Genomic DNA, 11,571 nt, shown 5'->3' with positions numbered 1-11,571 from the left:
GCCCAATGGTTAAGCTTACTTGCTGCTCTTCCAGAGGATTTGATCTGGATTCACTGTCGCTACCTATGATTCTAGTTTCATGCAATCTGACACCCTCCTCTGGCCTTCTTAGTTAGGTATATGCGCATATGTGTTACACACACACACACACACACACACACAGAGGCACACAGGCATGCACACACATGCACGAAATAAAATATTTTCTGAAAAGTGTCCCAATCCAGAAACAAGATGTAGTTCAGACAGCAGAGTTTGCCTAGTCCAAACAAAACCTGAGTTCATTTCTCTGTCACTAAACCAGGTATGGTTGTGCATGCCTGGAATCCCAGAACTTAGGGGAGGTGGAGGCAGGGGGATGTGGGAGTCAAGGTTCTTCTCAACTACATAGTGAGTTTAGAGAGGCTGCTGGGTCTACATAAATCTGTCTGAGAGAGAGGGGGGGTAGAGAAACAGAAACAGACAGAGAGAGAGAGAGGAGAGCGAATCAGACAGAGAGAGAGACAAAGAGAGAGAAAAAGGAGAGAAAGATACACACAGAGAGACAGAGAGACAGAGAGACAGAGAGGCAGAGAGACAGAGACAGACAGACAGAGAGACACAGAAAGAGATAGACAGAGAGAGAGTGAGGAGAGAGAGACAGAGACAGAGGGAGATACAGGGAGAGAGAGGCAGAGAGACAGAAACAGAAACAGAGAGAGACAGAGAGAAAGAGGAGAGAGACAGAGAGAGACAGAGAAAGAGACAGAGAGAGGGATTTCAGGGAAGTAAAAAATCCTCCAGAGGCAATTTAGGAGCTGATTAGGAGCTGAGGCTTGAACACCAAGTCTTGAGCAGAGCCAGGAGAAGAGAAGGTTCTGTAGCCCCGAGGAGCATGGGAGTGCGTCACCTGCAGACATGTTTAGGGATGGGGCACAAATTTCCTACCTTTTTTTTCTCTTTTTGTCCCAGTGCCCTTTCCAATCCTCTCTGTTGAGTCTAATGAAGTTTGATGAGGGGAAAAAGGCAGGGTCATATATGGGATGACATGTCAGTTCAAATGAGCATCAGGACGGAGAAACCAGTATCTTGTCTCTCTCCCAACGGTGTCCTCCTGAGGAAGAGAGGCCTGTACCAAGACTGTGGTGGAGGTATCCTCCGGTCTGAATCTTAAATTACTTTTGAATTGAATTAAATTACAAAGACCTAGGTACATTGACTTAATCTCAAAACGTAGCTGGATGTTTTGAGAAGCAACTCCTTCTACCCGGACCAACTTCAGCCAGGCAAATCTGCCACCTACACAGACAGGTTCATAAAATTTACTTGGGATGACTCAGGCATCTCTCCCTCTCCAGAGGCTGTGTGTCCCTCCAAGGAGATGCACAATGCCAGATACGTCTGTGAAGGAACCAAGAGCTGTATCTGTAAATGAAAGCTGTACCCTCAGTGACTCTTGCTGCTACCGTTGCCCTTCCGGGCACTGTGCCAGGCCAGCAGGCTGCTCACTGGGAATGCTTGTTCACCAGCAACCTTGTCAGATGTTCTCAAGAAAGACTGTGTCTGAAGGGAATGAGAAAACATCAATATTTTGTCACATTTTTAGGTTCTTCTTCAGAGCCTGGAATCCCAAGGGTCCAGTATTGCCATCGAGTTAAGGCCTTGCCATCCCCAGCTACTCTTCCTTCCACATCCCATTCTTTGTCGTCAGAGGTCCGAAGAGAGATGCTGGTGGGGAAACAGAACCAGGACATTTTCTGAAAACTGCTCCAATTTTTAGGCATCTTATTCCAAAAATGTTTTGCTTTAATCGGAGGACTCTATACAACGTGAGACACCACAAGGATTCCCAAGCCATGTGGCACAGGATTCTACGGTCACAGATTGTTACCTGGCCTAGGAAGCACAGTGCTCTTCAGGAGTCTAGAGTAAGCCAAAGCAAGGACTCACATGGGCTCCCTGGGCTTAGGAAGATCTGGAAGGAATCATCCCAGAGCCTTGACCTTGTGTGTTGCAAGGTAGGCTCACCACAACTGTGTTTGCAACTTTATTCCAGAGTTTCCAGTTAAGAAAAAAATCCCAGGGCACTCAGCTAAAATATTATAGCCAGGTCTCTGTCCAGAGACTTAAAAGGGACGTCATACTGACATCTGTCCTACAACCTAGTGCTTTTGCTTGGAAGGGGTTACATGCCTGCTTTTAGGTCTGCTAATTGTCCAGGAACCTGAAACACCATTGCACTGGTCTAGGAGGCCTGGTACACAGGGAACTTGTTGCTTTCTGTAACTAATAGGGAGTTGGGGGTGGGGAGTAGCCTGACCTTTGAAAGCTCTGTCTACTGACTTAGTCTCTGGCCACTCACAGGGATAGCCATGCAGGTTTCAGTACACTTTATCAGGGAGGTGAGAATTACCCTAATCCTGGATTCCAGGAAGGTCATATATACCTGTCTTCCCTTCTGTGACTGTTGTGTACAGGGTACTCTTCAGTAAGTGTGGTCTTTCTGCGTACCCCGGCTGTAGGTGGAATTCTTGGTGGATCTTCAGCTCTGGGCATTGAAGAAGCCAAAGCTATGCAGACCAGAGATGGAAAAACACCACAACTTAATACATTTTGAAGGACAGTGATAAAAGACCTTGGCCCCTAATCAGATTCCTCCTGATCTAAAATTAAAAGCGACTTAAGCCTTTGCTTTAGAGAAGAGCAGCAGATAACAGTTGTAAGGGTAGGCAGAGTGATTGCGTCTCTGTTCACCTCATGGCTTAGAGCAGACCTTTCCCAGACTCCTCTACACAGGATTATTTACTGTCTTAAAAAACTCTTGCACTTTGCATGAAGATTTGCAAATGCCAGGCATACGGCATGCCCAGTGCCCAGTCAAGCCTCTTGTGGTTAGCCTTGAAATGAGATCATTCCATAGTAAGAAGGAGGTCAGGTTGCAATGAGGGACATTCACTTGGCTACATCAATATGTAGGCTGCAGCAAGAGTCTCAGAAGGGAATTTTTGTTGTTCCACCATAATAGCCAGTCCGGACACAAATATAAACTCTTAAAACATTACCCACCCTTCAGTCCCTCCTGTTCACTTTCTCCTTTCATCTCATCAGCCATTACTCAGAATGGTATATGATATGGTATAATATGATACACTATAATACAATACAAAACAATATGGTTCTATATGGTATGGTATGATATATGATATATGATATACAGTATACGGTAAATCCTATACAATATATGATATGGTGTGATACAGTAAGATACAGCATGATATGATATGGTATGATATATGATACGATATGATATGATATGATAGATTCTGTTTAAGAAGGCAGGTGGATTGTAGGAAACTTTCAAAACTTTCCTAAAATATCCTCCATTGACCTAGCTAACCTGAAAACAGGGACTTTCCTGTGCCAACCCAACTAGAAAAGAGAGAGCCTTGCCCATTCCAACACCACCTCCCCAGTTTGCTTCAACTGGAAGTCACTGGGTACCTAGGGCTTAGCCAAAAGTACACATAGCCATGTCCCTGAACCAAATACATTTGGACCTTTGTTGGGGAGTCAAAATAGATATAAAACAGAAAATGCAAGAAAGTCCATGAAGGTGAGCAGGAATCCAGCTAAGGTACCATCCAACAGGCTGACAAGAGAAAGGCTTCTATAAAGAGGCAGGACCATATTTGCCTTAGTCTGTTTCCATTGCTATAACAAAGAGCTTTTGACAACTAAAAAGACCAAAGCTTTGTTTGGGCTCATGGTTCGGAGGTTTCAGTCCATGCTCAGTTGGTCTCACTGTTTTAAGGCCTTTATCCAGGATAATCATAGTGCATGAGAAGTATATGTGAAATGCAGCTGTTTACCTCACAGTGATCAGGAAATGAAGGAAAGGAGCCAAGGTTATTATACCATTTCAAAGTCCCTAATGACCTCCCATTAGCTCTTGTTTCCTGTAGGTCCTACTACCCTCAATAGTGCCAAGTTGGGGACTTTATTTTTAACACATAGGCTTTTGGGGAATGCTACAAATCAAACTATAGCAATTTTCTTTTTTTAAGATTTAGTTAGTTAGTTAGTTAGTTAGTTATTTTAGGTATGTGAATACTCTGTCTTCATACATGCCAGAAAAGAACATCAGATCCCATTACAGATTGTTACAAGCCACCATGTGGTTGCTGGGAATTGAACACAGGACCTCTGAAAGAGCATCAGTGCTCTTAGCTGCTAAGCCATCTCTCCAGTTCCCACTCTATTTTCATACTGATTAATGTTGTCAAGCATGACAGCCATAGGATGATGTGTACATTATTAAGCTTTGAGCTTCCTGAGGTATACCAGAAGGCTCTGCTAATGTAGATATAGATCTTCCACAAAGTAAAGCTAGTAACAGTTTCACTAACAGGCTAGAAACTAGGCATAATACAACACCTGAGTAAAGGGTGCTGATAGACATCTGTTATCCCAGGGCTAAAGTATCAGCTCTGTTATTTCAGTTTCAAAGACATTTAAATTCTTTGAGCTTCTACTTTTCAAATATGAAGTGGGAATATTAAAATTGTCTGTGGTTTATAGCTATTGTAATGATTAAGTGAAGTAAACATTGGTGTTTGTTTGTGTAGGCTCTGATATACAGTAGTAATTTAGTAGCCGTGTGCTGTTGCTAGTCCCCCTCCTCATGCTAACCTTCTTTTATTTTATTATAGTGTGTATGTGGGGGTGCAGCTATGTTGCATGTATGTGTATGTGCACACCGCAGTGGATGTGTATGTGGGGTCTAGAGGTCCACTGACAGGCATCTTGCTCTATTATTCTCCATCTTATATTCTGAGACAGGGTCTCTCACTGAGCCTGAAGCTCAGAGATTAAGTTGATTGACCCATGATCCCCTGGATCCTTCTGTCTCTACTTCCTCATAGTGGGTGGGGTCCCAGGCATACATCGCTGTGTCCAGCCTTCTACCTGGATGCTGGGGATCTGCATTCAGGTCCTCATGCTGTCACTGATGCTCTTGGCTCACTGCTCCATCTCCATATCCCCCTCAGTTCTTTTCGTAAACAGAATGTCCTAAGGCCCGATATGGACTGATAATAAACCAACAAGGTGTCACAAGCTCTCAGACTATACTCATTCGTTAACAGTGACTCCAGGCCATTTGACTTTCCTAGTCATCTGTCTCTTTCTGGACATTGGCTCTCTCCTTAGGTAGAATGGAGATGCACAAATGGCCCCACCACCACTTTCAGTTGTTTCTATTGGTTGGTGGTTCTGGCCTTTTAATGGAAAGGGCATTGAAATAAACTGCACGGTTTGTGTGCTTGCTTGCTTGCTTAGAAGCAAAACAGCAGAGACAAGCTCGCAGTGAGTTTGAGATCTGTAAAAGAAAAATTAATTATCCCCAAGCAGAAGCTGACCTTTAGCTGGCCCCGGCTCTAGTGCCTGAGCCACAGCTGCACCTGCTCCAAAGATGACAATATCCACTTGCTAAATGCTAATAATTAGTCACCAAAGTGGGATAAAGAATGCAGAGCCAAGTGAACCTGCAATTACTGTACTCATGTGCAGCCCCTGCGCCCTTGGAGGGCCAATTACTCCAGCACATTACCATAATTGGACTGATGTGCTAACAGCATCTTCCATTCTTTGAAGGTGTCGCCATCCCCCTCTCCTGCCCCTCACACCCCAGAGCCTGCGGACTGTTCTGCACCATGCCTTATGGCTCACGCTGGCTGCAAATGTCAGAGTTGTTCATCTGAGGATACCAGATGATCCCCATGCAGGCTGAGCATGTGCATAGAGGGTCCTGGAATGAAGGTCAGTGACCCCCCCCGCCCCTTACTCTGCTACTTCTCCCTCCCTCAACCTTGCAGGAGGCTACAATTGATAAAATACTCCAGTATTCCACCTGAAATGTCCACTCTTTCTGGGGGCCAGTCATGTCACTGGCATGCTACAGAGCAGTGGCCGCGGAAGACCGGGGTGAGTATTTGACAATAAGGCCACACGCTGACCAAAGTGAGCATGTCAAGTTATCTCTGGACCGCTGGATAGAGTGAAGAGTTGGTATCCTCTGGTCCTTAAGCCAATGAGAGAACAGTGTATAGACAGAGGCACGTAGGTAGTGTGGAGCTCAGCTAGGAGCTGTGCTGCAGACCTCTGTACTTCTGTGGCGGGCAAAGCTCCTCCTACCTTAGCTTCTCTGCTGACCGCTGCTGCCTTAACACCACTTTATGAGGTGATCAGTGTCAGGTCGATCCAGAGAGGCTGCTGAGCTTGAGCACCAGCTTTGCATGGGGAGTCATCTGGCCTCTCCAAAGCAAAAGTCAGTTTTCATTTTTCTTCTTCTTTGTTTTGCTTTCTTCTCCTTTCTTTCCATTCCATTGCTTTCCCCATCCGGCAGCAAGAACTTTTTTTCTAACAAGTTACTGTGACCTTCGGGGAGAAAAAGACTTGATTCTAGTTGTGCTTCCATACCCTGGAAGGCAGAGCCGCTGAGCTAAGCCTCCAGTCAGAAACGCACTAAGAAAGAGCTAGTGCGCAGGACCTGGGCTGCTTGGGAGACAAGGATGGGAAACAGGTCTAGTGTCTATCACTGCCAACGTTACCCAGCTGCACGACATTACCCCCACTGGATTCCAGGTGCATTGCTCCTCCTGGGATGACCTGAAAGACACAGAAAATGGGGTCCTTATGGTTGGAAGCTTGGTAACAAGGGCACTGTTGTGCCTTAATATCTCTCCGTCTTTCTCTGTCTCTCTGTCTGTGTGTGTGTCTCTCTCTCTGTCTCTCTCTGTCTCTCTGTGTGTGTCTCTCTCTCTCTCACTCACATACACACACAGACACACACACATACACACACATACACAGACACACATACACATATACACACATACATACACACACAGACACACACACATACATACACATATACACACATACACACACACACAGACACACACACATACATACACATATACACACATACACACACACAGACACACACACATACATACACAGACACACAGACACACATACACATATACACACTCACACACACCCCCCTTGTCTCTTCCTTTTCTCAAAGCTGCTTCTGGACCTCGTAGACTCCAGGCTGGAAAACCTGTCACTCATTCACTCATGCATGAAATAGTGCATAGGGACAACTGATGCTCAAATAAGCACCACAGCACGCCTTCCCCAAACCCATCATAAGCTCATACATTCACGACCCTCTGGTCACCTCCGCACTGATCTCGATGTCTCCGTCTCTGAGATTATGGCTCTGTGGAGTTATAGAGGACTAGACACTAGTGTTCAAGCTCTCACTAAGGGAAACCCGGAGATTTATTCTTAACTCATATTTTGTCCCATCACAGCCACTCACACATAGAGACATAAACCAAAAACGTCACACTTACACCCACAGAGATCAAGGCAGCCACCCACATAGAAAGATTTATAATAGCCATGGGCACTCACCCATTCCCAGAGAAAGTCAGGTTTGGGCAGAGGCACGCTGGAGCATACAAACAGAACTATGCCTTTTTATCACACAAACGCGTATTTATGGGATATTCATGGATAAACCAATTCTGTCCTCTCTCTCTCTCTCTCTCTCACACACACACACACACACACACACACACACACACATACACACACACACACACACACACAGAGAGAGAGAGAGAGAGAGAGAGAGAAAGTCCCATCCATACAGCAACATCAATGCACTGTGAATATGCCAGAAAGTATATCCCGTCATTTTATCATCACAGCTTCTGGCTCATTCACGCTCTGTGGTAGGCATTGCTTTCTGGGTGGTCAACCACTCACTGCTGGAAGTATTCAGGAACAGTTGAGTATTTCTGTGGGGAGATTTAAAGCCCGATTCCCCCTGCAGGACTTCTTGCTCCTATCTCCTCATCACATTCCCTTAAAGGGGCTGAGAGTTTCAGTGTCTTCCCACAAACATCTGTTCACAGCTGCAGGCTCCAGGGGTGGAAGGATTCCAGACAGTATCCTCTTTCACCCCGAATGTGTGTTCTGGGCTTCTCAGAAAGGACATGGGTCCCTTTTGAGCATGCTGTGATCCTGCTCCCAGATAAGGAAGGTAGAACTCCGCTTTGGCTGCAGAAGGCAATTCTTTCCAGCTGAAAGGCAGGGGAGCTTGGCACTGAGGCATCAGATGTTGGAAGGGAAGAGACAGTCCATGTGTCTCAAAGTGGAATCTGACTTTGCAGCTTAATTGCTTTGCCTCAAACTTATCCCTAAATCAGCCTTTGAGGCCAGAGAACAGCTCCTCTTAAGATAGATTCCAGAAACTCCCACAGGGCTGTGAGGCACTGGTGATACAGACTGAGGACAGGCCAGAGTGGACTTACATATCAGGGAGGAAAAATATGTGAAGGAAAGATGGATGGTCCTCCAGTCAGCCACTGCTGTTGCTGTTCTTGTTCTTGTTGATGTTTGGTGCATTTTTCTTTTAGATAGGATCTCATGCTATCTCAGGCTAGCCTTGAACTTGGCTATGTAATAAAGGATGACCTTGAAGCCCCAATCCTGTCATGTCCACCTCCCTAGTGCTGAGATTACAGTCACACATTGACTCTGCCTGACCCCATAACTGTTGTTTATTAAAAATGTTTGTGTACATGTGTACTTCGATATAAAATGTTTGGCCTGAAGCCAAGCGAAACTAAGCTTGGTGCTGTTGGCAGAGGCTCTGACTGGGGAATGCTCCAGAGAGGAAGGGCTTTGGGGAGCTGGCGGATCAGGTTGAGAGTCAAGAATGCAGCCAGGGCACAGAACATGCCCTGTCTCCTCCTTGCCATGACAACCTCTGTGGTACCAAGCAGCTGCTTTAGGGAAACAAATGGTCCCCATTAATTCCATCAGGTAATGAGCCAGTCGGTGCCATCATTAATTAAACTAATTAAAATACACAGGCCTTTGAGGTTGGCACACATGCCTATGCCACCCCAAATATTTCATTTCATTCTCTCTGTGGCCTGGGTGACTACTTGGCCAAGACTTAGGCCCCCGGGATCCTGTGAAAGGAAATAAATTGCAGGCACAAGCAACTAACTCAAGACACCATTTTTTTGTGCCTAGTCCAGTCACTGATTCACTTAGCTAGGCGTCATCAAAGGCCACCAGCCACACGGATGCTAGCACAGAGAGAGCTGGCACCACCCATCACATCAGGACCAACAACCAAAGCATGTAGAGAGCCCAGCAGGCTCGTAGTGGACATGTACCTCACAGTTCACAACCTTGTGAGGAAGGGGCTGTCCTCTTCCCCATCCTGAAGTCAAGAAAATGGAGGCAGAGAGCCCTTATTAGGCTTCCTGCCTGGAGAGACCCTAGCTGGGGCCTTTACCTCCAATTCCCACCAACTCCCACCCCTCCCCAAACCGCAAAAACAGAAACAGCATGATGTGGATGATTCTGAATGGTGTCAAGGAAGGCTTCTCTGAGGGGCTTTCATGCAAACTGAGGTTAGGGGATGAGCAGGCTGCTTTGAAGGAAAAGTGAAAGGGTATTTCATCATAAAATGCTAGAGGAGAAGATACATAGAATATTCCAGTGTCTTTTGGCAGGCTCTGCCGCGGGATACACGGGAACACGCAGTTGCAAGGCAGAATGAAGGCAAACTTAAAACAATCTAAGATTCCAGAATGCAGAAAGTGATTCTGGGATATTTCTCAGAGATCAAATGGAAAATCAGGATGGGTTTAGAGGACAGTTTATCCTTTGACTCTGTCTTCCTGTCAGCGATGCAGGCAAGAGGGGCCCATTTCATTGTTCAGACCTCTTTTTCCATTGGCCACTTTATCATTCAGCACTCTGTTTTTCCATAAGCTAAATATGCCTCCTCCCTTTGTCTAAACACTTGCTTCCAGGCTCCCTCTGTGCTGAGTGACCTGTCTTCTTTTCCCAGGCTGTACCCTGTGTGGGGTTTGGGCCCAGCTCCAGCTGTGATTGTTCTTGCCTGCCCGGCTGCATGCCAGGGTGGCCCCTGTGGCCTCTTGGTACACAAAGACTTTTTGCCTTGCTCCATGAGGAGAGAGAGGAGGGGAGGGGTTCTGCCATGTACCTCATGACCTCGTGACCTCCTTGATTCTGGAAAGATCTGGATAGCCAGACTCCTTCTACCCTCTGTATCCTCACCCGCAGCTGGGTCTCACCCAAAGAACACAGTTTCTAGTAGGCTCCAAGCGTATTTCTTGAATAAATCAGGACCTTGGACCCCACGGTCCTAAGGCAGGCTATTTAACAGTGGCTTGTGGGTGAGTTCTCTGTGCAGCCTGTGCCAAGGCATTTATATTTCATGGGGCTTGGGGCTAGCCAGATCCACTTCTTCCCGTCCTCAGTCACCACTGCCACCAGATGCACATCTGCTTAATTACAATTCATGAAGTGCTTGCCTATTAATAAAACCTAATTAATCTGGTCACACCACCCTACGATGTCATTGGGGACACAGAGCCCATCAGCCACCTTGACAGCAGCTCTCCCACCCCCCAGAAAGTAGTTATAAAGATACCTAGCCCCAGATCTAGCCTCCCTCCACTAGAGGGCTCGCAAAGCATCCCTTCTCCACAGTAGCCTCCAACTTGGAGGCTAATGGAATCCATGCCTGCCAGTGTCTGTGCTGACCTATGCCAGGCATGCGGTCTCCTCTTACTGCTCTCTCATCGCCTCTCCTGCCAGGCTGGTGAGAGTAGGTCAGAGCTTTTTGACCATTGTAGCTATCCTGTCTTCCCTCCTGCTCCCTCTTTGTCTTCCAGTTTGGGAGTGGTTGTATGGGTGTGTATATATGTGCATGCACTCATGACTATGATTGTGTGTGTGTGTGTGTGTGTGTGTGTGTGTGTGTGTGTGTGTGTATCCCTACATGTGATGGAAGGATGGAAGTGAACCTCAAATGTTCTCTGAGAGAGAGAGAGAGAGAGAGAGAGAGAGAGAGAGAGAGAGAGAGAGACTCATTGGTTTAAGGACTCACTGCATAGGCTAGGATGGCTAACCAGTGAGTCCTAGGGAATCTACTTAGCTCTACCTCCCCTGCATCTGAATTGCAAGTGCTTGCCACCAAGTGCAGCTTTCTGTGTGTAACTATGAGATTGGTCCACATGCTTGCGCCTTGGAGGAGGCTGAAGAAAAGAAGGTCCTTGCAGGCCACCTTTCCTGTGCAGTGGGGGTGGGGAGAGGAAAGACTGCATGAGTGTGTGAAGAGAAGGACCTGCCTTCAAGCCAGATAAACCTCAGCTGGAGCCTGACGCTGTCATGCTGTGTCACTGTAACTACATGGTTTTGGTCAAGTTCTTTAACCTTTCTGTATGTCAGTGTCATCATTTGTAAAGTGAAGACAGCAGACCTGCTTTGTAAATGGTTGGGAGGATTATATAAGGTCACTTTTTCTCAAACTTATTTTTTTTTGCTAAAATAATATATGCAATGAGAAAAGTCTCGTTTCCTAAGTGGTCGGTTGAATTAATTTCCATACACTGAATGCAGTCCTCAAACAGCATCCAGAATAAGAAAGAAACAATACCAGAATTCTGAAGACTCTGGCTTGGGCTCCCT

At 46.2% G+C, this 11,571-nt stretch overlaps 1 long non-coding RNA gene across 1 annotated transcript; it reads right to left on the bottom strand.

The window, feature by feature from the left end:
• Nucleotides 1–752: 752 nt before the first annotated feature.
• Nucleotides 753–6,579, bottom strand: LOC103691662 (uncharacterized). Its single transcript, XR_005501194.2, has 3 exons — nt 6,172–6,579; nt 2,426–2,549; nt 753–1,707 (listed from the first exon to the last, which is right to left on the bottom strand). It is a non-coding gene; the product is annotated as an uncharacterized LOC103691662 (long non-coding RNA).
• Between the last annotated feature and the right edge of the window lie 4,992 nt (nt 6,580–11,571).

Source organism: Rattus norvegicus, chromosome 2, assembly GCF_036323735.1.
Source record: "Rattus norvegicus strain BN/NHsdMcwi chromosome 2, GRCr8, whole genome shotgun sequence".
NCBI classification, from domain to species: Eukaryota; Metazoa; Chordata; class Mammalia; order Rodentia; family Muridae; genus Rattus; species Rattus norvegicus.
This window is presented reverse-complemented; position numbering and strand designations above follow the sequence as displayed.